Source organism: Furipterus horrens, unplaced genomic scaffold (assembly GCF_987537825.1).
Source record: "Furipterus horrens unplaced genomic scaffold, mFurHor1.1.pri manual_scaffold_9, whole genome shotgun sequence".
In the NCBI taxonomy this organism is placed as follows: Eukaryota; Metazoa; Chordata; class Mammalia; order Chiroptera; family Furipteridae; genus Furipterus; species Furipterus horrens.
In genome coordinates this window covers 65,325,591-65,346,880 of record NW_028327179.1, presented here as the reverse complement: position 1 = coordinate 65,346,880, position 21,290 = coordinate 65,325,591, and the positions used below count along the sequence as shown (strand labels likewise).

The window sequence follows — 21,290 nt, the reverse complement described above, 5'->3', positions numbered from 1 at the left end:
TATTTCATTTCGCACTCTTTCTGGGAATTCCTTCTTTCCTTTTGATGTGGGGTTGTTCCCCTGTCTCCCCATTTTTGTTACTCTTCTTGTTTGTTTCTCTTTCTTAGGTTGATCTGCACTTCATGGATCTGCCCCTGGTGGTGTCAGGTCATGTATTGCTCTGGGCCTAGGCAGCCTGTTGGAGAATACCAGAGAGCTCCCTGAGTTGTCTTTGCCATAATTTTCCTCTCACCCTAGCGGAATTGCTGAAACTCAAAGACATCTGTGAAGAAAAAAAAAATTGGCTTCCTTAAAGTTTCCCCAAGTTTTTTAATTTGTACGTGGCTCTTTTCAGCGGGAAAAAAAGTAAGAAAAAAAGAGAGAAATATTTGATTAATTCTATTTCAGTAATTTCTAACATGTTCAACTATGGGTTTTTCCTACATGACATAATAAATCTTAACAGCAACTGCTCAGTTCATTTAAAAAGACACAGGGAATTTTGTTCTGCCTGTTCAAGAAAATAGCATGTCCAGTTTGTATTCCACCAGGAAAAATACATTGACTAATCTCTCCTCCTTAGAAGTTATAAAAATATAAACTATATAAAATTTGTTTAATATTTTCTTTCTATGGTAGTGAATAAAGAGGAAGCTTCTCTTTTGACTCAGTGATCCCAGACAGACTTTATATTCTTAGGTGACAACCGTGCCAAATAAATAAATATGTGTGAATAGCATTTAAAATTTTTTTTTTAGTTTTTAGTAACTTCCTTTTTCTAAATAATTTCTCTGATTAAATAATATACATCTAACATCTAAATGGAAAACACAGAGAGACCAGAAAAAGATGACGGCTACAAAATACTAAAGTGTGGTTTAATATTTCATTGATTGTAATTATGGAACTACAGTACCCCTCTCACTCATATTTCCAAAGAATCTATTATATCTGGGTGATTAAAAATTTGAAAATATTAGTTGGTACTTGATAATCTGAAATGTAATTATGAATTTTATATACAACAGGGTTAATTACTTTTAAGGGCTAATCATGCAGCACTTGGTCCAATTGAGATTATAAATACCATATTTCTCAATATCAATGAAGAGAATTATGCTCTAGATAAATGTGCATAAATCATATAATAAAATAATTGAGAATCAGGCATGATTACCTTAAACAGAAACTATACCATTTTGTATTTTAGATCATTTGTCAGAACAACCCTTTCATTTTGCCACAAAAATTAGCTGGGTATTTTGATACCAACATATAACTATTTTATGGGTTATGTGATAATATTTGCCCACTTTCACTTGTTTAATCAACACCTTTTAAGACATCATCAGTGGAATTTTGAAACAAAAATAATCAACTATCAGGTAATTGACCTTGAGCCAATAATTTAACCTCTACAATTTTCATTTATAAAATTATTTGTCAGTAATCTCTGAAAGGCTTCTTAGTGATAGAATTTTGTGGCTCCATAAAAAGTTTTTCTAATTTAAAAAATAATAAGGTCCAGGACATGTGCAATAGTGTCAACAATAAAAAAAGCAATATTTTATGTCAAAATAAGTAATAAAGTCTGTGTTAAAATATTGTAATTACCCATTTTCATTCAGCAGCATGAGGATCTGATTTTCTCTTCAAACTCCTAAGTGAAAACTGTTGTATTATCTGGAACATTTTTGGGTTTCAATTAATTGCAGCAGGGGCAGCTCATTTTCTGTACTGAAAAAGTATGTACAATTAGGTATTGTCTCAAGAAAGAATAAGAACAAACTCTAGCCCCTACTCAGAGCAAACAGCCCTCACACTAATTGATGTTAGCCTGGCAGCATCCAGGAACAAGCCACCTTGCATTTTTATGTACCCCATTTTTCTGGCACTACTGGTGAGACTCGGTTAATAGACACTAACTTCCCAGTGGCAAAGACATAATTGAAAGGATGCATAGCAATTTCATCTCACATTCCATATCCAGTTCTCTAAGTACTATAGAACCCACCTCCAAATTTTGCCTAGCATCCACCCACTTATCTCCATCCTCATGGCCCTACCCAAGTTCAGACCACTATCATCGTGTGGATTAAAACCACAGCAACCTCCTCATTGATCTTCTGTCTTCCCATCTTAACCCTCTGCAATCTTTTCTAAACAGAATGATCCTGTTACATTTCAACTCAAAACACTTTAATAGATTTATTGTTTTCATGAATTTTTTTACAAGCCTCAGTAAAGTTTAATCTGCTCTTCTGTCCCCCTCTATTTTTCTAGTCTAACCTATGTCCATGAACCTCAACCCACCTTGCATTCTAGATTTCAGTTATATAAACTGATTCATCTCCTAGAAAGCACTGTGTTTGTTCCATCTCTCTATTCTCCCACTTTCCCTGCTCTGCATGCTATTTCCTCTGCCTGGTATAGTTTCACTAAGTTCACCTGCTTTATTCCAACCTTCTTAGGCTTAAACAGTGCTTCTTTAGGATGTCTTCCTGGACCCTTCCTGTCTGAGTTACATAGTCTACTGTATGCCCACACAGCGTTTTTTACATCTATCAGGTGCATACCACTGTATTTGAATCTCTGTGTACCTATCTCTCTCTCAACCAACATTAACACCATCTTAGGACTCAGGATTCTAAGCTCTGAGAGGATAGGGACTGAATCATTAATTCCTAGCTTCTAGCACAATGCCTGGCTTCTAGAAATATTTTGTAAAATGAATATTGTGGGCCCTGAGAAAGACAATACCTATTAAAAGGGGTCTCAGGTGGCCAGCTAAGCAAAATAAACAGCAACAAAGCAAAACCATAACCAACCAACTAGGCAAACAGCAGAGTCTAGCAGCCATTTCTACACAGGGGCTTTTCATGAAATGCACAAGAAGCCTTTACTGAACTACCTACCACTGCACTGAACTACTTGCCTGCACTGTTCTCTGCACCTGAGCCAGCCTTAAAGAAAAGTACCTGGAATCCTGTTTCAACCAATAGAACTTTCCCTATCAGATTGGACTTGTGCAGCTCTATCACCATCAGCTTCTTCATTGACCAATTAGAGTGGTTCCATTCTGACCAATCAGGATAGTACGCTTTTGGTCAATCAAACTGTAAGGATTTAGAGTCCTCATTTGCATGAATATGGACCAATTAGGGACCAGGGGAGGAGACTTCTGTCTATATAAGTCAGCTTTCCTCTGGCTCTGAGAGCATGCTTTCTCTTTCCACCAAAGATTGAAGAATGCTAATATCAGTTGGGATCTGCCTTAAGCAAAACAATAAGAAACCCAAAATGGAAGTACAAATTGTGATTGTATTATTGAGACTGGTACTAGAGAGAAAGATAAAAGATAAGGTTCCCAGAAAGTAGGAAGGGGTCTGGGTTGGTAATGGCCTTGGGGTGAAGCCCTTCTCCAGTTAGAGAGTTTTGCAGACCTCTGTTCCACCTGTTCTGCTCTGCTCTGCTCTGCTCTTGTCCCATGAAATATCTTTTGTGTTTCAGCTCCAGCTAGGAAAACTGTCTTGGTGAAAAGGGAAAATGCCTACCTTAGCCAGAGGGGAGCTGACTTATATAAGAGAAGTCCTGACCCTTTGCCCCTAATTAGTTCATCTTAATGCAAATGAGGACTGCAAGTTCTTACAGTTTGATTGGATCAAAATGCAGTGTCTTGATTGGTCAGAATAGACCTGCTTTGATAGTGAAGATGCTGATGGGTATAAAGCTTCACAGCTCTAATTGGTCAGGGAAAGCCTCAGTTCTATTGGTTGAATTAAGATTCCAGGAACTCTTTTATAACAGACAGGCTCAGATGTCAGGAACACAGTGCAAGCAAGGAGTTTAGTGCAGGCTTCTCCCTAAACTGTGGTTTTTATGAAAGGACCTTGTTTAGAAATAGCCTGCACTTCTCAGAAGGACCCAGAACCATGGCCCCTAGTGGACAGCTTCAGAACACATTAAGGCATCACCACCCAACCACCTCCTCAAGCAATACATTCAAGTAGCAGGTTCAGTGGGCACAAGAACCCTGATGAATTAAGTCTTGCATTATGGGGTGGGGCCCTACACAGCTAATCCTCCACAGTGGTCAGAGGTCAGTGGTTGCAGCCAGTCCTTGCAACTGATCAGCTGGTGGATAAATCCTACCATTGATGTGCCAACAGCAATTAAGGCTTAACTACAAGAGGAAGGTGTACACAGCCAACATGGGGGGCAGGGTGCACATGGAGTATCCAGCTTATTCATTAGGAAGGAAGTGTCACTGGACCCTACAGAACACCTACTACAATAGGCCTATCTACCAGTCCTGGGAGATGTGGCAGCTCCGCCTAATACATAGAAAAAAACACAGGGCGGCTGCCAAAATGAAACAAAGAAATATGATCCAAATGAAAGAACATAACATAACTCCAGAAAAAGACCTAAATGAAATGGAGACAAGCAATCTACTAGATGTAGAGTTCAAAATACTGGTTACAGGGATGCTTAATGAACTTAATGAGAACATTAACAGCATAAAAAAGGACCAGTCATAAATGAAGCTTACACACTAAGTTAAAGAATAATACAGGAAATCAACTGTAGAATAGATGAAGTGAAAATCAAGTTAGAGATTTGGAATATTCAGAAGCAAAGAACACCCAATCAGAAGAGCAAAAGAAAAATCCCCCCAAAATGAAGATAGTGTAAGGACACTCTGGGACAATTTAAAGCACACCAAAATTTGCATCATGGGGATGCCAGAAGGAGAAGAGAGATAAAGAAATTGAAAACCTATCTGAAAAAATAATGACATAAAATTTTCCTAACCTGGTGAAGGAAGTAAACATACAAGTTCAGGAAGCAAAGAGAGTCCCAAACAAAATGAACCAAAAAAGACCAACATCACCATACATCATAATTAAAATACAGAAGGTTAGGCACTTGCCCCAGGGGCTCGGCATGGCCAACCCCAAGGGGTCCAGCTTCCCAGCATGCTTGAACAGCCACCTGGATGTGTTCCTGTGCAGGCACCTGTCACCTGAGTTCTATGATGCCAGCTGCACCTATGAGCTATGAATTGTGTCTGACTCAGAGAAGCACACATTTAAGTACTTGGTTCTCCGCAACCAGCTCATCTATCTGACCAAGAACCCACCCAAGTCCATGTGACAGGTCATGGCACTGTGTGAGGTCATGGTCACTGATCCGATTGATGATTACCCACAATTTTTGAGTCCACAAGATAGAGAAACCAATGAACACATTTGTTTCATATTTTCAACTATTTTGAAAAAAGAGTGTGAAAAGTCGAAAGGTGTCAGGAAAGTTTTACTATTTCATCACACCAATGAATATAACAAAAAAGTCCAAGAAGAAAATAGTGGCTCTTTCCTTTGGAGAGGCAAAGAATCTAAAAGTCTGAATGAATCCTCTCTCAGCAGTCTGATTATGATGTGGCTGGTATGGAATTCTTTGAATTTATCTTGTTTGGGGTTCACTGAGATTCTAAAAAATAGATACACAATTAGCTCATTAGAAAAACAGTTGATCCAGTCAAGATGGCAGTGTAGGCAGAAATGGTTTGCCTCTTTGCATAACCACATCAAGATTACAACTAAAATATTGAACAACTATCAGAAATCAAGTTGAATGGAACTTCGACAACCACAGAATTAAAGAAATTACATCCATCAACATAGGTAGGGATGCAGACATGGAATATTCTGGTCTTCCACCCACATGTGGTGGATAAAAATTCAGGAGGGTTATCTCAAGAATGAGGAGTCCAAGCTCCACACCAGGCCCCTTGGCCCAGCATTCCAGTGCCAGGAAGATAAGTCTCCGAAACCTCTGGCTTCAAAAACCAGCAGGGATTAAGTCGGTAGAAGAAACTTCTGGAGCCCCAAGCAGTTCATCTTAAAGAACACACACACAGATTCATCTACTCAGACTCACTCCCTCTGAGCTCCAGCACTGTGGTAGCAGCTTGAAAGGAACCAGAGGCATACATGGAGGAACTGAAGTGTCTGGCATCAAGGTGAACAGAGATAATTGTTCCCTTTCTAAACCCTCCCCATACAAAGCCAGTAAGCTGGTGCCATATCTGAAACTCCATCAACTTGGCTTACACTGTTTGATTTGCCTTGCAGGTCCCCAGAGACTCAGTCCCACCCAAATTACAGCCCTATTCAAGTTGCTTTTCCATATGAATGGCTGGTCTTAGCTTATGCTTGACTACTTAATAAACCCTCTCAAATAAGCAACAGGTGACCTCAGTGAGCATCAGGCCTGGCTCTAACAGCAACTAGCTTAGATTCAAAGCTAACTTTGCCTGGGAATCCCGAGCCCAGAACAAGTAGCAGCCATCTTAGATTGTATTATAACTCAGGCAGGGTGGTCCCAAGCAACACATAGGTTGGGGCTGATTTTGGCCTTACTACCCAGGAAACCCCAGGGCCAGCACTCCCAGAGGACAGCTACACACCATGTCAGAGCACCACCACCCTGCCCCCTGCACAGCTGATCTTTCAGAGAAGGCAGAGGTTGGTGGTAAGTAGTCACAGCCAGTCCTTACAACTGACTGGCCTGGGTAAGTCCTTTCTATTTATCTGCCAATAAAAGCAAGGCTCAACTACAAAAGGAGGGTGTATTCAGCTCACATGAATTGTGTACCTCAAGTACCCAGCTTGGGTGATAGGAAAGGCTGTGCCACTGAACCTCATAGACCATCTACTACATTAGGTCACACTACCAAGACACAGAATCTAAGCAGCTCTACCTAATACATAGAAACAAACACAGGGAGGCTGCCAAATGAGGAGACAAAAAAACATGGCCCGAATTAAAGAACAGATCAAAAGTCCAGAAAAAAAGCTAAATAAAATGGAGATAAATAATCTATCAGATGCAGAGTCAAAACACTGGTTATAAGGATGTTCATGGAACTTAGTGAGGACCTCAACAATATAGAAAAGATCCAGTCAGAAACAACAATTTACAGGAAACCAACAGAAGAGTAGATAAAGCTAAGAATCAAATCAAAGATTTTTATAGTAAGGAATCTGTTGTATTAAATGTGGTCGAGGGCGCAGAAGTAATTTCAGCAAGGAGAATGAGTCGGTTGGAGGGCTGCTGCATGCTCTGGCAGGTCAGCAACAAGCGGCGCAAAGACCTCTCCTTTTATTGAGTTTTACAAGTATAGAAATCAATAGGGAGGGAAAGGAATGAGCTCACAGGCACATTCCAATATTGATTACAATATACAATTACTTGGGATTACAACAAAAGGAGGTTAATATATAAACTATGAAGAATGATTTTTATCAAAAACAAAAACTAGGAATTTAATCATCTATTCTTTTAAGACTATGGGAACGGCTACACTGTTCCTTAAACATTCACAGAAAGCACGCAAGGTTAAGCACTACCTGTGCTACCTGTGCTCAGCTTTGTTTGGTTTCCTTGTCAACATCAGGGAGGATGGAGTACTCAGCAAGATTTCTTTTAAGTCACAGAATGTCTTGAAACCCTGAGGCCTGATCAGTCAAAGACTGTCAGCGCTAGTAAGTTCAGCTCGCCAGCTCAGGTCATAGAACACCTGGACCGAGAAGCATGAGAACATGCCTCAGTTTAGGAACCTTGATTTCCATCATCATCTCCCCCTTTTTGTTTTATGGAAACCTTATTAGCCATAACCAAAAAGATGGCATTTTTAACCTGCTGCTTTCTTCTATACTTATATCCTACTATAACAATGATTAAGAAGATTACAAGAAACAAAAAAAGCAGACCTACATGAGATGTAGCAAACCCATTAACATAAGGAATAGGATTCATATTATCAATACTTTTAACAATATTTTCAAAGATTTCCTGACCTGACAATTGTTCTAGATATTTCTTAAAAGTACTATGGATTTTCATCTGTAATGAAATAATATGCTTTGTTAGATTATTATAATTCAACAAATGTTTTCTAACCTTATTCCAAGGGAACTCAGTTGCATTATAAGGCACAGGAGTAATACAATAAGTAGACTGATTCCAATTACATTTTAACTTAATCTGCTTTTTTAAACTTTGCACTTGATTTTTTACAAGAATAACTGCCTGATTTAAATTTGCTAATTCAGATTGCATTTCAGAGTCAATTCGACGTTGAGCAGTTCATAATTGTTCAGAGTTCTGATGCCATGAACAAACAAAGTCAGCTGTCTGCACAGAGTGATGAAGTGCTACACCAGCAGTCGCTGCAATGGCTGTGACAGCAATAAGTCCCATTATTATGGCAATTAGAAGTCCAATAAAATGCTTGCTTCTTTTTTAAAAGTCGTTCTGCAATTTTTCTGATGAATCCTAGGGTGGGGCTGTCCTACCAAAGGTGATTCATCTGGATGGGGATTCAAACTTCAGTCCTAGCTTTCAGGAAATAAAAGCTTTCCTTGGGAGACAAACTCATAGTATGATTAATACAAGTATATAAAGAACAATTATAACAATAAATTTTTCCTATTTTATAATTCTAAGATATTTTTCCTTTTAAGATTAGATATGGAATGCATACACAAGCTTGGGCATAACAAGTATAATTTTTAACTAACATAATGTTATAAAAGGAATTTAAATATTCTGGGTACCTGTGGAAATATAAGTATAACCTCGGCCCCATTGAATAACTGTTGCTGGGAGCCAATTGGAGCTTAAAACATAATAAAAAAACAGGTTGATTTATTGGTGAAACAGTTTTCATTGTCCAATACCTTTGAGCTGGAACGAGACAGTCATTACCAATTTGCAAAAAATTTAGAGTAAATACTGCATTCATTAATCTTTTTTTCGGGGAGTTCATACCATATCCCCCTTTTTGTTTTAAAAGTAGCTTTTTTAGAGTTTTATTATGACGTTCAGTGAGGGCTTGTCCAGTGTTATTATATGGAATGCATGTTTAATATTATGCTGAGAAAAAAAAAGTTCCTGATATTTTTTACAGAGATAAGCTGGAGTATTATTTGTCTTAATAGTTTTTGGCTTTTTAAGAATAGCGAAAGCTTCTAGGAGGTGTGTAATAGCACATTCTGCATGTTCAGAGGACATTGCTGTAGCCCAGAAGAATTTAGAGTAAGTATTAATAGAATGATGAACAAATTTAAGCTTTCCAAAACTAGGTATAATAGTAACATTTATTTGCTAGATTTGATTAGGTAATAGACCTTTAGGATTAACACCTGTTGGTAAAGAAAGCTGATAATAGGTTGACATGTAGGACAATTTTTAACAATTTGATGTGCTTGATGACAGGTAAGATTATGTCTGTGTCTAAGCAACCGAGCATTATTATGATGAAGCTGGTGTTTAGCTTGTGCTTTGATAACAGAATCAACTAGAGTATTTATATAATTGTTGCCTTCAGCTAAAGGTCCTGATAAACCTATATGGGAACAAATATGTGTTATGTAGATAGAATGATGGTGAGCTTGGAGAATAAACTGTAGCTGTAAAAAAAAGAGTATTAAGTTCAGAACCATTCTGAGGTATGGTCACAGCTTCTAAAGTTTGAACTGTATGGGCGGCACACTGTGAGTCTGTAATGATGTTTAAAGGAACTGAAAATACATTAGTTAGAAGCATAACAATAGCGAATAACTTTGCCTTTTGTACAGAACTATAAGGACTTTGAATAGTTTTACTATTTTTCAAGTTACTATAACCATTAATACTAAATTTATTAGCATTAGTAAAATATGTCTTTGCCTTAGATAAAGGTTGTGAAACAACACATTTGGGAAGTATTCACTGAGTTCATTTTAAAAATTGAAACCTTTTGGAGAAAGGATATGAATTATTAACTTTACCTAGAAAGTCAGAGAAGGCATTTTGCTATTTCTCACATAATATTTCATGATTAGTAATTTCTTTATTGGTAAAAGGAACAATAATTTTGTCAGGATTTTGACTACAAAGTTGTCTAAAACATAATTCACTACGAGTTATAATTTGAACAATTTTACTGAGATAAGTTTTTAACCTTTTGGTTGATTTGTGTGGTAAGAATAGCCATTTAATTATATTTTGTTTCTGACACAGTACTTTAGTATTTAATAGTTCCTGAAATGTTTTATTTTTAATTTTTACTTCTAAAAGAGGTTTTTGTAATTTAATAGAGGCAGCCTAAAAAACAGATTGATTATTAGTGCTGCTAAAGCCTTTGTTTCCTTTTTTAACGTTTAAAGTTGCAGGCACAGTATAAGGAAGAAGTATAAGCTGTGTTATGCGAGTGTTAGCAAGTATGATATGATAGCCCGTGGCTTGTATTATAACTTTGATTTCTTTATTAAAATTAGAGTTAATAACTTCCGATTGAGTAATAATACCCTTAACAATAAGGCTAGATTGGCTAATTATTAAACCTACATATTCTTTAGGCAAAGGTTTCCATACTCCAGTAGGAGCAACATAAATGCGATTTTGTTCTTTAAGAGTTAATTGCTGGGTGGTGACCAAGTCCAGCCCTGTGCTCCCGCTTGTGGCTGCACAAAGATTTGTGACTTGGCACTGCCCTGACTTCAAAATATTTGATTGCTGGGGCCTTGGGGGCTCCTGTTTTGGTTCAGGGCACTGGAGCTTACACCTCGCTGCCAGTTTCTCTGATTATCAGAGGCTGTTATACATTTACTATTCTTATTAAATTTAGATTTATTGTCCTTGGCCCAATGTTTCCCCTTGCCACAACAAGGACAGTTCTTTCTTGGTGATTTAAAGTTTCCTTTTTGATTATTGCGGCACTCCTTCCTAAGGTGGCCTGTTTTTCCACAAACAAAGCATTTAATTTCTTTTTGATCTTTGGCTGCAGCCGTAGAGGTGGCTGCAGCGAGTAGAGATGCTTTATAATTCTTCGTGCCAATATTTTGACAAGCCTGAATAAACTGACTAATATTTCGAAAGTTTTGTTTAAGAGGACGAAGAACTGTTTTACAGCCTTTATTAGTATTTTCAAAAGCCAATTGTTTTTGAGCTTTTTTGTAAAATTTTCTTATTTGACAAAGCTTTCTTTCCAAGTATCTTAAAATGTATTAAGCCTGATTGGTTTAGTTTTCTTCTTTTTGGTAAGAAGAAAATAATAAATTCCTGAGATATCTCAAGGGCCCTTTGAAATATCTCAAGGATGTAAGAAAGTTTTTTAACTTTTAAATCTTGGAAATTTTGTCAACTAAGAAATATATATTATGAAATAATATTTGACTATTTATTTAAAGTGATATCCCCCTGGCTGGTTTGGCTCAGTGGATTGAGCGTCGGCCTGCGAGCTAAGTGTCGCTGGTTCGATCTTCCAGTCAGGGCACATCAGAGAAGGAAAACTCTGACTCCAAAAAACCTCCGCTGCCTTGCGGCATACCTCTTCAGGGGAAAGGCTAAGGGAGTAAACCCTGACAGAAAATCCGGAGCCGGAGTCCCTAAGGCGGTTTGACGTTGTAGTCAACACCGGCAACTCCTGCGGCGCACCTGAAGCCAAGCTGTATTGACTCTGTCTTTCCCTTGGACCCTTCAGCTGCGAAGAGAGGGGGGGTCTGCTGCATGGGCAACAGCAGACCCTCCATATCACCCTACCCAGGCTCTGTAGCTTCAGCTTCACTGGAGAGGACACTCCAGCGTCATCGCAAGATGTCGATTCAACACGGGAGGAGACAGATACCGTGTCACTCCCGAGTCGGACTGCACAGCCATTCTCGGCGGTGCAGATAGACTCTTAAGAAGCTACACCATCGTCTCTCTCGAGACGGACGGCTGCCGATCAATAAAAGATATATAATATTAATATATACTGACAAAAATTCAGTTCTTAGCACTAAAAGACATGAATTTTTGAATATTAGTTGAATATTTGAGTAATATACCACAAGATATTATTTTACTAAATAGAACCTTAGTTTTAAGGCAATTGTAGGAAAAAAATTTTTACAGTTTTTCTTTCAAGGTTTGGATCAGCCAGTGGGCCTGTGTCAGCCGACAGAGGCTGCAAGAGACATTGTGGCTTTCCAGCATTCCAGAGGGAAGGGTTCTGCAGAGCCGATTGTTTGACAGCGCTCCACATATTCCCCTTTTCCTCCCCCTTTCCTACTTTTATCATGACTGTGGCACTTTTTAATCTTGAGTAATTTTTCTTAATTTTCCTTTGTTTTTCTGAGACCACAGTGCTGTGATCCACAGCAGTATATAGTAAATTAATCAGATGCCTTTCCTTAATCTGGCATCCAGTTCTTTTTATTAGTTGCTGCAACAACCTAAAGTAAAGCTCTTGTTCCTTAGATGACCCTGACCCCATTCTTTCATGGGAAATGGGTCCTTTTTTGTTGTTTTTGGTTTTTCCCTTTTCTGGAATATACCAATAACAATGTTTCTTAACCTGAGTAAGGAGATCAATAAGAGTACTTTCCTTAACCTTAATTTGTGAACTTTTCAATAAAGATTGAATAAGAATAATATACTCTTCCTTTACAGACGGGGAATTCCCCATGACTCCAACTCGTATGCCGAGAGGCTTGCGAACTCTGCACAACCTAATACCCTTCTCGGTTCTCCCTGTTCCCAGTTCTTACCTTCTGTCCCTGTTTGGGCACCAGATGTTGTATTAAATGTGGTCGAGGGCATGAAAGTAACTTCAGCAAGGAGAATGAGTCGGTTGGAGGGCTGCTGCACGCTCTGGCAGGTCAGCAGCAAGTGGCACAAAGACCTCTCCTTTTATTGAGTTTTACAAGTATAGAAATCAATAGGGAGGGAAAGGAGTGAGCTCACAGGCACATTCCAATATTGATTACAATATACAATTACTTACTTGGGATTACAACAAAAGGAGGTTAATATATAAACTACGAAGAATGATTTTTATCAAAAACAAAAACTAGGAATTCAATCATCTATTCTTTTAAGACTATGGGAATGGCTACACTGTTCCTTAAACATTCACAGAAAGCATGCAGGGTTAAGCACTACCTGTGCTACCTGTGCTCAGCTTTGTTTGGTTTCCTTGTCAACATCAGGGAGGATGGAGTACGCAGCAAGATTTCTTTTAAGTCACAGAATGTCTTGAAACCCTGAGGCCTGATCAGTCAAAGACTGTCGATGCTAGCAAGTCCAGCTCGCCAGCTTGGGTCATAGAACACCTAGACTGAGAGGCATGAGAACATGCCTCAGTTTAAGAACCTTGATTTCCAGCATCAGGAATCAATCAGATCAACAGGAACAAAAAAGAATAAAAAAAAAATGAGCAGCCTCTGGGGCAACTTCAACAGATTTAACATTTGTATCATAAGGGTGCCAGAAGGAGAAGAGAAAGAGCAAGAAATTGAAAACTGAAAAAGTAATGAAAGAAAACTTCCCTAATTTGTTGAAGGAAATAGATGCACAAATCCAGGAAGCACAAAGAATCCCAAACAAGATGGATGCAAAGAGACCCAAGACACATCATAATTAAAATGCCAAAGATTAAAAACAAAGAGAGAATCTTAAAAGTGGAAAGAGAAAAGAAGTTAGTTACCTACAGGGGAGTTCCCATAAGACTCAGCTGATTTCTGAAAAGAAACTTTGCAGGCTAGAAGGGATTGGCAAGAAATATTCAAAGTCATGTGGAGCAGGGACCTACAGCCAAGATTGCTCTACCCAGCAAAGCTATAATTTAGAATCCAAGGGCAGATAAAGAGCTTCCCCAACAAGAAAAAAAAAAAAGAGTTCGTCATCACTAAACCATTATTATATGAAATGTTAAAGGGAGTTATTTACAAAAAAGAAGAAGATCAAAACTATGAAAAACAAAATGACAAAAATACAAATCTATCAACAACTGAATCTAAAAAACAAACTACACAAACAAGAACAGAGACAGAATCATGGATACAGAGAGCATTTTAATGGTTGCCAGATGGGAGAGGTTGTGGGGGGAATGAATGAAGAGGTGTGGGTATTAAGAAATACAAATAAGTAGTTAGAGAATAGCCATGGGGATGTAAAGTTAAGTATAGGAAATAAAGTAGCCAAAGAACTTATATGCATGACCCATCGACATGAACAATGTTGGGGGAATTGCCTGAGGGAGTGAGGGGTACTCTGTGGAGGGTGCCAAAGGGGAAAAGTCAGTACAACTGTAATATCATAGTCAATAACATACAATTTAAAAAGTTTATAGCACCTGTGATAAAGAGGACATTTCTTTTTTTTTTTTTTAAATATATTTTATTGATTATGCTGTTACAGTAGTTCCAATTTTTTCCCCTTTACTCCCCTCCACCCAGTATCTCCCTCCCCCAGCATCCCCCCCCAAGTCCATACCCATGGTTCGTAAAAAATAACTATCCCTCCCTCTCAGATATTAAGACCCTTTGTAATCTTGTAAAGGACAATGGGCGAAGGTCTCAAGCTCCTCTAGCTGCTTCAAGCTGGACATGGTCGTCGTCCTACCTACCCTTGGGTCCAGAAATCCCTAATAAGAGTGGGGGTGTGGAGGGGAGGGTGGCCTTCCCACATGGGGAAGGATCATGCAGACTCCAGGTCAGTTGGCTGTCTCCGGACAACGGCGTGCTTGGTTTAGCAGGCTGGCATCCTTGTTGTGTTCTGGGGGCAACAGATTTGGCAAAAAGGGTTAAAAAGCATCATTCAATCCATAACTACTAGGTGGCAAAAGGCAGGGATTAATTTTTCAATGTTCCACATTAGGAGAAAAAAAAAAAAAAAAAAAAGGGCTTCTTTGGAGGAAGGTGTGCTAGGCACATCTCTCCTGTCCAAAACCCTTTTGCCCATTTTATTTAGTTTGGGCTGAGGGAAATAGTTTATGTTTCCCCCCTCTCAGACCTCTGGGCCCTTTCTGTCCAAGCCATTAGGATAGAAAAGAGAATTCAGTTTTAAAGTGAAGCCCACAGACCACCCCATTCTTCACCAACTCAGCCATTTAGTTCAGCCAAACTGTTGAGTCTCCGGAGGCAGCGCTGCAGAGAGGATTAAGTGAGGCTTATGCGTACAGACAATCACTCAGGTAATGCGGTCATAGGCTTATGCCCTTTGAAAACAGAAAACACATGTTAATTTATGTAACATAACCAACAAAAAAGTCTCTAAATCTGTAAGACTGTCTTATTGGGAAGACATACAGTTGCAAGGCACTTGACATTCTACTTGCCTGCAACTTGAATCTCTTTGGTGATATCACAGATATGGTTTAATTTTCAAGTGAAACCATTTTTTAAATGAGAAGAAACTTTTAAGACGGTTAGCTGCCCTACTTTACAGTCTGCCACTGATCATTGTGATTTTCCTTGAATACTGATTTTTCTCACTAAGATTACTCTCCTTGTCTTTAAAGGGACTACATTAAGTCCATTTTTAATTTATCCTGTTCATTTGCATAAGCATAACAAGAGCAGCAAATGATCACTTATGATCTTTAGTTCTGTTTTGCTGGAACTTACCCAAGGAACATTTAGGGTGGCCCTCAGTCTGCTCTTCAGTGCACAGAAGCTGGGCCACATACCTGGCATTCATCCTTGCCTGTACACACCTGTCCTTTCCAAGTCTTTCTGGTTTTCCATTGTGCCTTAAGGTCCCTTCTAGCCATCTTTCAGGAAAACAACCTTCGTTCCTTCCCTGGAGAGATTGCTGTGGACCGCACAACCAACCATGGCAGCAGGCCTTTTATTTCGCAGGCTTTTATTACCTTTGAAAGTCATTCCCAGTTCCTTAGGGCTTTTTGGTAACAACATGAGCCCAAGCATGTCTCCTTTAGGCTTGACATTCCAGTCAAAGGCTTGTTCAGAAAAAGGAACCTCTATTAACAACTGGTCTTATTAGGTCTATGCAAAGAAACTTAAGTCATTACTTACTTGTTTAGAATGCCAAACTCTGGAGAGATCAAATAGGGAGAAAAATATACAACGTGAAGGAAAATCTTTGTCCTAATATTCACTGAACTGGCATTTCCATTCTTCATATTTTCATTTTCCCCCACTAAAAAAAATTTTTTTGTTTGTTTTTCCATTACAGTTGTCTCTCTTTTTTTTTTTTCCCCCTCTTGCTTCCCTGTATCCTGCCCCTCCCTTCCCCCACATTCAGTCCCCACTCAGTTGCCCATGTCTGTGGGTCATTTATACATGTTCTTTGATTTTACACTTCCCCTTCTTACCCCCTTTTCTCCCTCCCCCCTCCCCCCTTGTTACTGTTAGTCTACTCCTTGTTTACATACCTCTGGTTCAATTTTGCTCATTTGTTTGTGTTGTTCATTAGTTTCCTGTAATAGGTGACAGCATAACATATTTTTCTTTCGTTGCCTGGCTTATTTCGCTAAGCATAATTCTCTCTAGTTCCATCCATGTTGTTGCAAATGGTAGAAGTTCCTTCTTTCTTTCTGCTACATAGAACTCCATTGTGTAAATGTACCACAGTTTTTTGATCCACTCATCTACAGATGGGCATTTAGGTTGTTTCCAGCACTTGGCTATTGTAAATAGTGCTGCTATGAACATTGGAGTGCATAGGTTCTTTTGAATTGGTGTTTCAGGATTTTTCGGGTATAATCCCAGTAATGGAATTGCTGGTTCAAAAGGCAGTTCCATTTTTAGTTTTTTGAGGAAATTCCAAACTGTTTTCCATAGTGGCTGCACCAGTCTGCATTCCCACCAGCAATGCACCAGGGTTCCCGTTTCTCCGCATCCTCTCCAGCACAAGTTGTTTGTTGATTTGTTGATTATGGCCATTCTGACTGGTGTGAGGTGGTATCTCATTGTGGTTTTTATTTGCATCTCTCTGATGGCTAGTGATGTTGAGCATATTTTCATATGTCTATGGGCCCTCTGTATGTCTTCTTTGGAGAAGTGTTTGTTCAGGTCCTTTGCCCATTTTTTAATTGGGTTGTCTGTCTTCTTGGTGTTGAGTCGTATGAGTTCTTTATATATTTTGGAGATCAATCCCTTGTCTGAGATGTCATTGGCGAATATATTTTCCCATATGGTTGGTTTCCTTTTCATCTTGCTGATGTTTTCTTTAGCTGAGCAGAAACTTTTTAGTTTGATGTAGTCCCATTTGTTTATTCTTTCCTTTATTTCCCTTGCCTTAGGAGATATATCAGTGAAAATGTTGCTACGTGGGATATCTGAAATTTTCCTGCCTATTTTTTCCTCTAGGACTTTTATGGTATCACGGCTTACATTTAAGTCTTTGATCCATTTTGAGTTTATTCTGGTGTATGGTGTAAGTTGGTGGTCTAGTTTCATTTTTTTGCATGTCCCTGTCCAGTTCTCCCAACACCATTTGTTGAAGAGGCTCTTTTCACTCCATTTGATGTTCTTTCCCCCTTTGTCAAATATTAGTTGACCATATGAACCTGGGTTTATTTCTGGGCTCTCTATTCTGTTCCATTGATCTATATGTCTGTTTTTATGCCAGTACCAGACTGTTTTGATTACCGTGGCCTTGTAGTATAGTTTGATATCAGGTATTGTGATTCCTCCTACTGTGTTCTTCTTCCTCAAAATTGCTGTGGCTATTCGGTCTCTTTTTTGGTTCCATATAAATTTTTGAAGTATTTGTTCTAGGTCTGTGAAATATGTTGCTGGTATTTTAATAGGGATTGCATTGAATCTATAAATTGCTTTGGGTAGTATGGACATTTTAATGATGTTGATTCTTCCCATCCATGAGCATGGTATATGCTTCCATTTATTTGTATCTTCTTTAATTTCTTTCTTCAATGTTATGTAGTTTTCTGAGTACAGGTCTTTTACCTCCTTGGTTAAGTTTATTCCTAGGTATTTTATTTTTCTTGTTGCTATGGTAAATTGAATTTTTCTTTCAGTTTCTATCTCTGAGTTTTTATTGTTGGTGTATAAAAATGCCTTTGATTTCTTAATATTGACTTTGTATCCTGCTATTTTGCCGAATTCACTTATTAGGTCGAGTAGTTTTTTTGTGGAGTCTATAGGGTTTTCTATGTACACTATCATGTCATCTGCAAATAATGACAGTTTTACTTCCTCTTTTCCAATTTGGATGCCTTTTATTTCTCTTTCTTGTCTGATTGCGGTGGCTAGAACTTCCAAGACTATGTTGAATAGGAGTGGGGAGAGCGGACATCCTTGTCTTGTTCCTGATCTCAGGGGGAATGCTCTCAGTTTTTGCCCATTGAGTATGATGCTGGCTTCAGGTTTCTCATATATGGCCTTTATTATGTTGAGGTATGCTCCCTCTATTCCCATTTTGCTGAGAGTTTTTATCATAAATGGGTGTTGTACTTTATCAAATGCTTTTTCTGCATCTATTGATATTATCATGTGGTTTTTGTCTTTCATTTTGTTTATGTGGTGTATTACGTTTATTGATTTACGAATGTTAAACCATCCTTGCATCCCTGGGATGAATCCTACTTGATCGTGGTGTATGATCTTTCTAATGTGTTGCTGGATCCGGTTTGCCAATATTTTGTTGAGGATTTTAGCATCTATGTTCATCAGCGATATTGGCCTGTAGTTTTCTTTCTTTGTTGTGTCTTGACCTGGTTTTGGAATTAGGGTTATACTGGCTTCATAGAATGAGTTTGGCAGTCTTCCCTCTTCTTGTATCTTTTGGAATAGTCTGAGAAGGATAGGAGTTAGTTCTTTCCTAAATGTTTTGTAGAATTCACTTGTGAAGCCATCCGGTCCAGGGCTTTTGTGTGCTGGGAGTTTTTTGATTACTGCTTCAATTTCACTAGCTGTTATTGGTCTATTCAGACTTTCTGCTTCTTCTTGATTCAGTTTGGGAAGACTATAGGTTTCCAGGAATCTGTCCATTTCCTCTAGGTTGTCAAATTTCTTGCCATACAGTTGTTCATAATAATTTCTTATAATCCTTTGTATTTCTGTGGTATCAGTTGTGATTTCTCCTCTTTCATTTCTGATTTTATTTATTTGGGTCCTCTCTCTTTTTTTCTTGATGAGCCTGCTTAAAGGCTTGTCAATTTTGTTTATTTTTTCAAAGAACCAGCTCCTACTTTTGTTGATCTTTTGAATTGTTAGTTTAGACTCTATGTCATTTAATTCTGCTCTGATCTTGATGATTTCCTTCCTTCTACTTGATCTGGGCTTTGCTTGTTGTTCTTCCTCTAGATCTTGTAGCTGTAGGGTTAAATTTTTTATTAGATATTCCTCTAGCTTTTTTAGGTAGGCCTGTATTGCTATGAACTTTCCTCTTAGGACTGCTTTCGCTGTATCCCATAGGTTTTGGGTTGTTGTGTGTTCATTATCATTAGTTTCCAGAAACTTTTTGATTTCTTCCTTGATGTCATTGTTAACCCATTCATTATTTAATAGCATGTTATTCATTCTCCATGAGTTTGAATGTTTTTGAGTTTTTTCCTTGAGGTTGATTTCCAATTTTAAGGCATTGTGATCTGAGAAGATGCTTGATATAATTTCAATTTTCTTGAATTTGTTAAGGCTTGTTTTGTGTCCTACCATGTGGTCTATCTTTGAAAATGTTCCATGTGCACTTGAGAAGTATGTATATTTTGCTTCTTTGGGGTGAAAACTTCTATATATATTGACTAAGTCCATTTGATCTAGAGTGTTGTTCAGTGCCTCCATATCTTTGGTGTTTCTTTGCTTCGAAGATCTGTCCATTGTTGACAATGGGGTGTTAAAGTCCCCTACTATGAGTGTGTTGTTGTCTATATCTTTCTTGGAGTCTTTCAAAAGTTTCCTTACATATTTGGGTGCTCCTAAGTTTGGTGCATATATATTTATAAGGGTTATATCTTCTTGATGATTTTTCCCTTAAGTATTATGAAATGCCCTTCTTTGTCTCTTTTTATGGACTTTGCTGTGAAATCTGTTTTGTCTGATATAAGTATTGCTACCCCTGCTTTTTTTTCATGTCCATTTGCTTGGAATACATTTTTCCATCCCTTTACTTTCAGTCTGTGTAGATCTTTTGTTCTAAGGTGGGTCTCTTGTAGACAGCATATATGTGGGTCATTCTTTCTAATCCATTCAGCTACCCTATGTCTTTTAATTGGAGCATTTAATCCATTTACATTTAAGGTTATTACCGATAAGTACTTATTCATTGTCATTTTTCCCCTTTGTACTCGTATTCTTCTCTGTCTCTCTCTGTTTCTTTATCTTCTTAGAGCAGACCTTTTAGCATCTCTTGCATTGCTGGTTTGGTGGAGATGTATTCTTTTAGCCTTCTTTTGTCTTGGAAGCTCCTTATTTCACCCTCCATTTTGAATGAGAGCTTTGCTGGGTATAGTATTCTAGGTTGTAGGCCTTTGTTTTTCATTGCTTGGAATACTTTTTGCCATTCCCTTCTGGCTTGTAGTGTTTCTGCTGAGAAATCTGATGATAGCCTTATTGGAGTACCCTTGTATGTTATTAGTTGTTTTTCTCTTGCTGCTTTTAGGATCCTCTCTTTGTCTTTGAATGTTGCCATTTTAATTATGATGTGTCTTGAGGTGGGCCTGTTGGGGTTCATCTTCATTGGGACCCTCTGTGCTTCCTGGACTTGCGTGACTCTTTCTCTCGTCATGTTAGGAAAGTTTTCTGTCATTAGTTTTTCAAAGAGGTTTTCTATCCCTTGCTCTTCTTCTTCTCCTTCTGGAATTCCTATGATACGGATATTATTACGTTTCATGTTGTCCTGCAGCTGTCTTAGAACCTCTTCAGTCTTGTTCAGTCTTTTTTCATTTTGTTGCATTGTCTGGGAGTTTTTGTGTAGGTTGTCCTCCAGCTCGCTGATCCGATCTTCTGCTTCCTCTAGCCTGCTTTTAATTCCTTCTACTGTGTTCTTCAATTCAGAGATCGTATTTTTCATTTCCTCCTGGCTCTTATTGATAGCTTCTATGTCCTTTTTCATGCTCACGTAATTTTCTGTGAGTTCCTTGTAGTTTTTCTGGAGTTCTTTGAAGTTTCCGCTGAGCTCATTCAGCTTCTCCATAATCCATGTTTTGAATTCCATATCTGATAGTTCGCTCCCCTCTATTTCATTTAGCACTCTTTCTGGGGATTCTACCTTTCCTTTTGATGGGAGGTTGTTTCTCTGTCTCCCCATTTTTTTGACTCCTATTGTTTGTTGGTGCTTCTTGGAATGATCTGCACTTCCTGGATCTGCCTCTGGTGGCGTCAGATCATGTACCAGTCTGGCCCTAGGCAGCCTGTTGGAGACTTCCAGGGATCTACTGCTGTTGTCTGTCTTCTTTGATTGTTAATCTATTCAATCTGTGATTAGCTGTCAGGCTTAAGAACTGTGGGTGTGGCAGCTTAATTCCTGTAGGCAGGGCTTTTGCTTCCCCTCAGGCTGACGCCACTTGGAGG

At 38.5% G+C, this 21,290-nt stretch overlaps 1 long non-coding RNA gene across 3 annotated transcripts in view; it reads right to left on the bottom strand.

Moving 5' to 3' along the window:
- LOC150001871 (uncharacterized) overlaps positions 1–21,290 on the bottom strand; it is a 48,532-nt gene that overhangs the window by 17,233 nt on the left and 10,009 nt on the right. For 2 of the 3 annotated variants that reach the window (XR_016513062.1, XR_016513064.1), the window contains exon 2: positions 1,594–1,716. This is a non-coding gene — a long non-coding RNA (uncharacterized LOC150001871). Of the gene's footprint in view, positions 1–1,593; positions 1,717–12,560; positions 12,663–21,290 lie in introns of those variants that run through there. The other variant, XR_016513063.1, reaches the window with a different exon arrangement.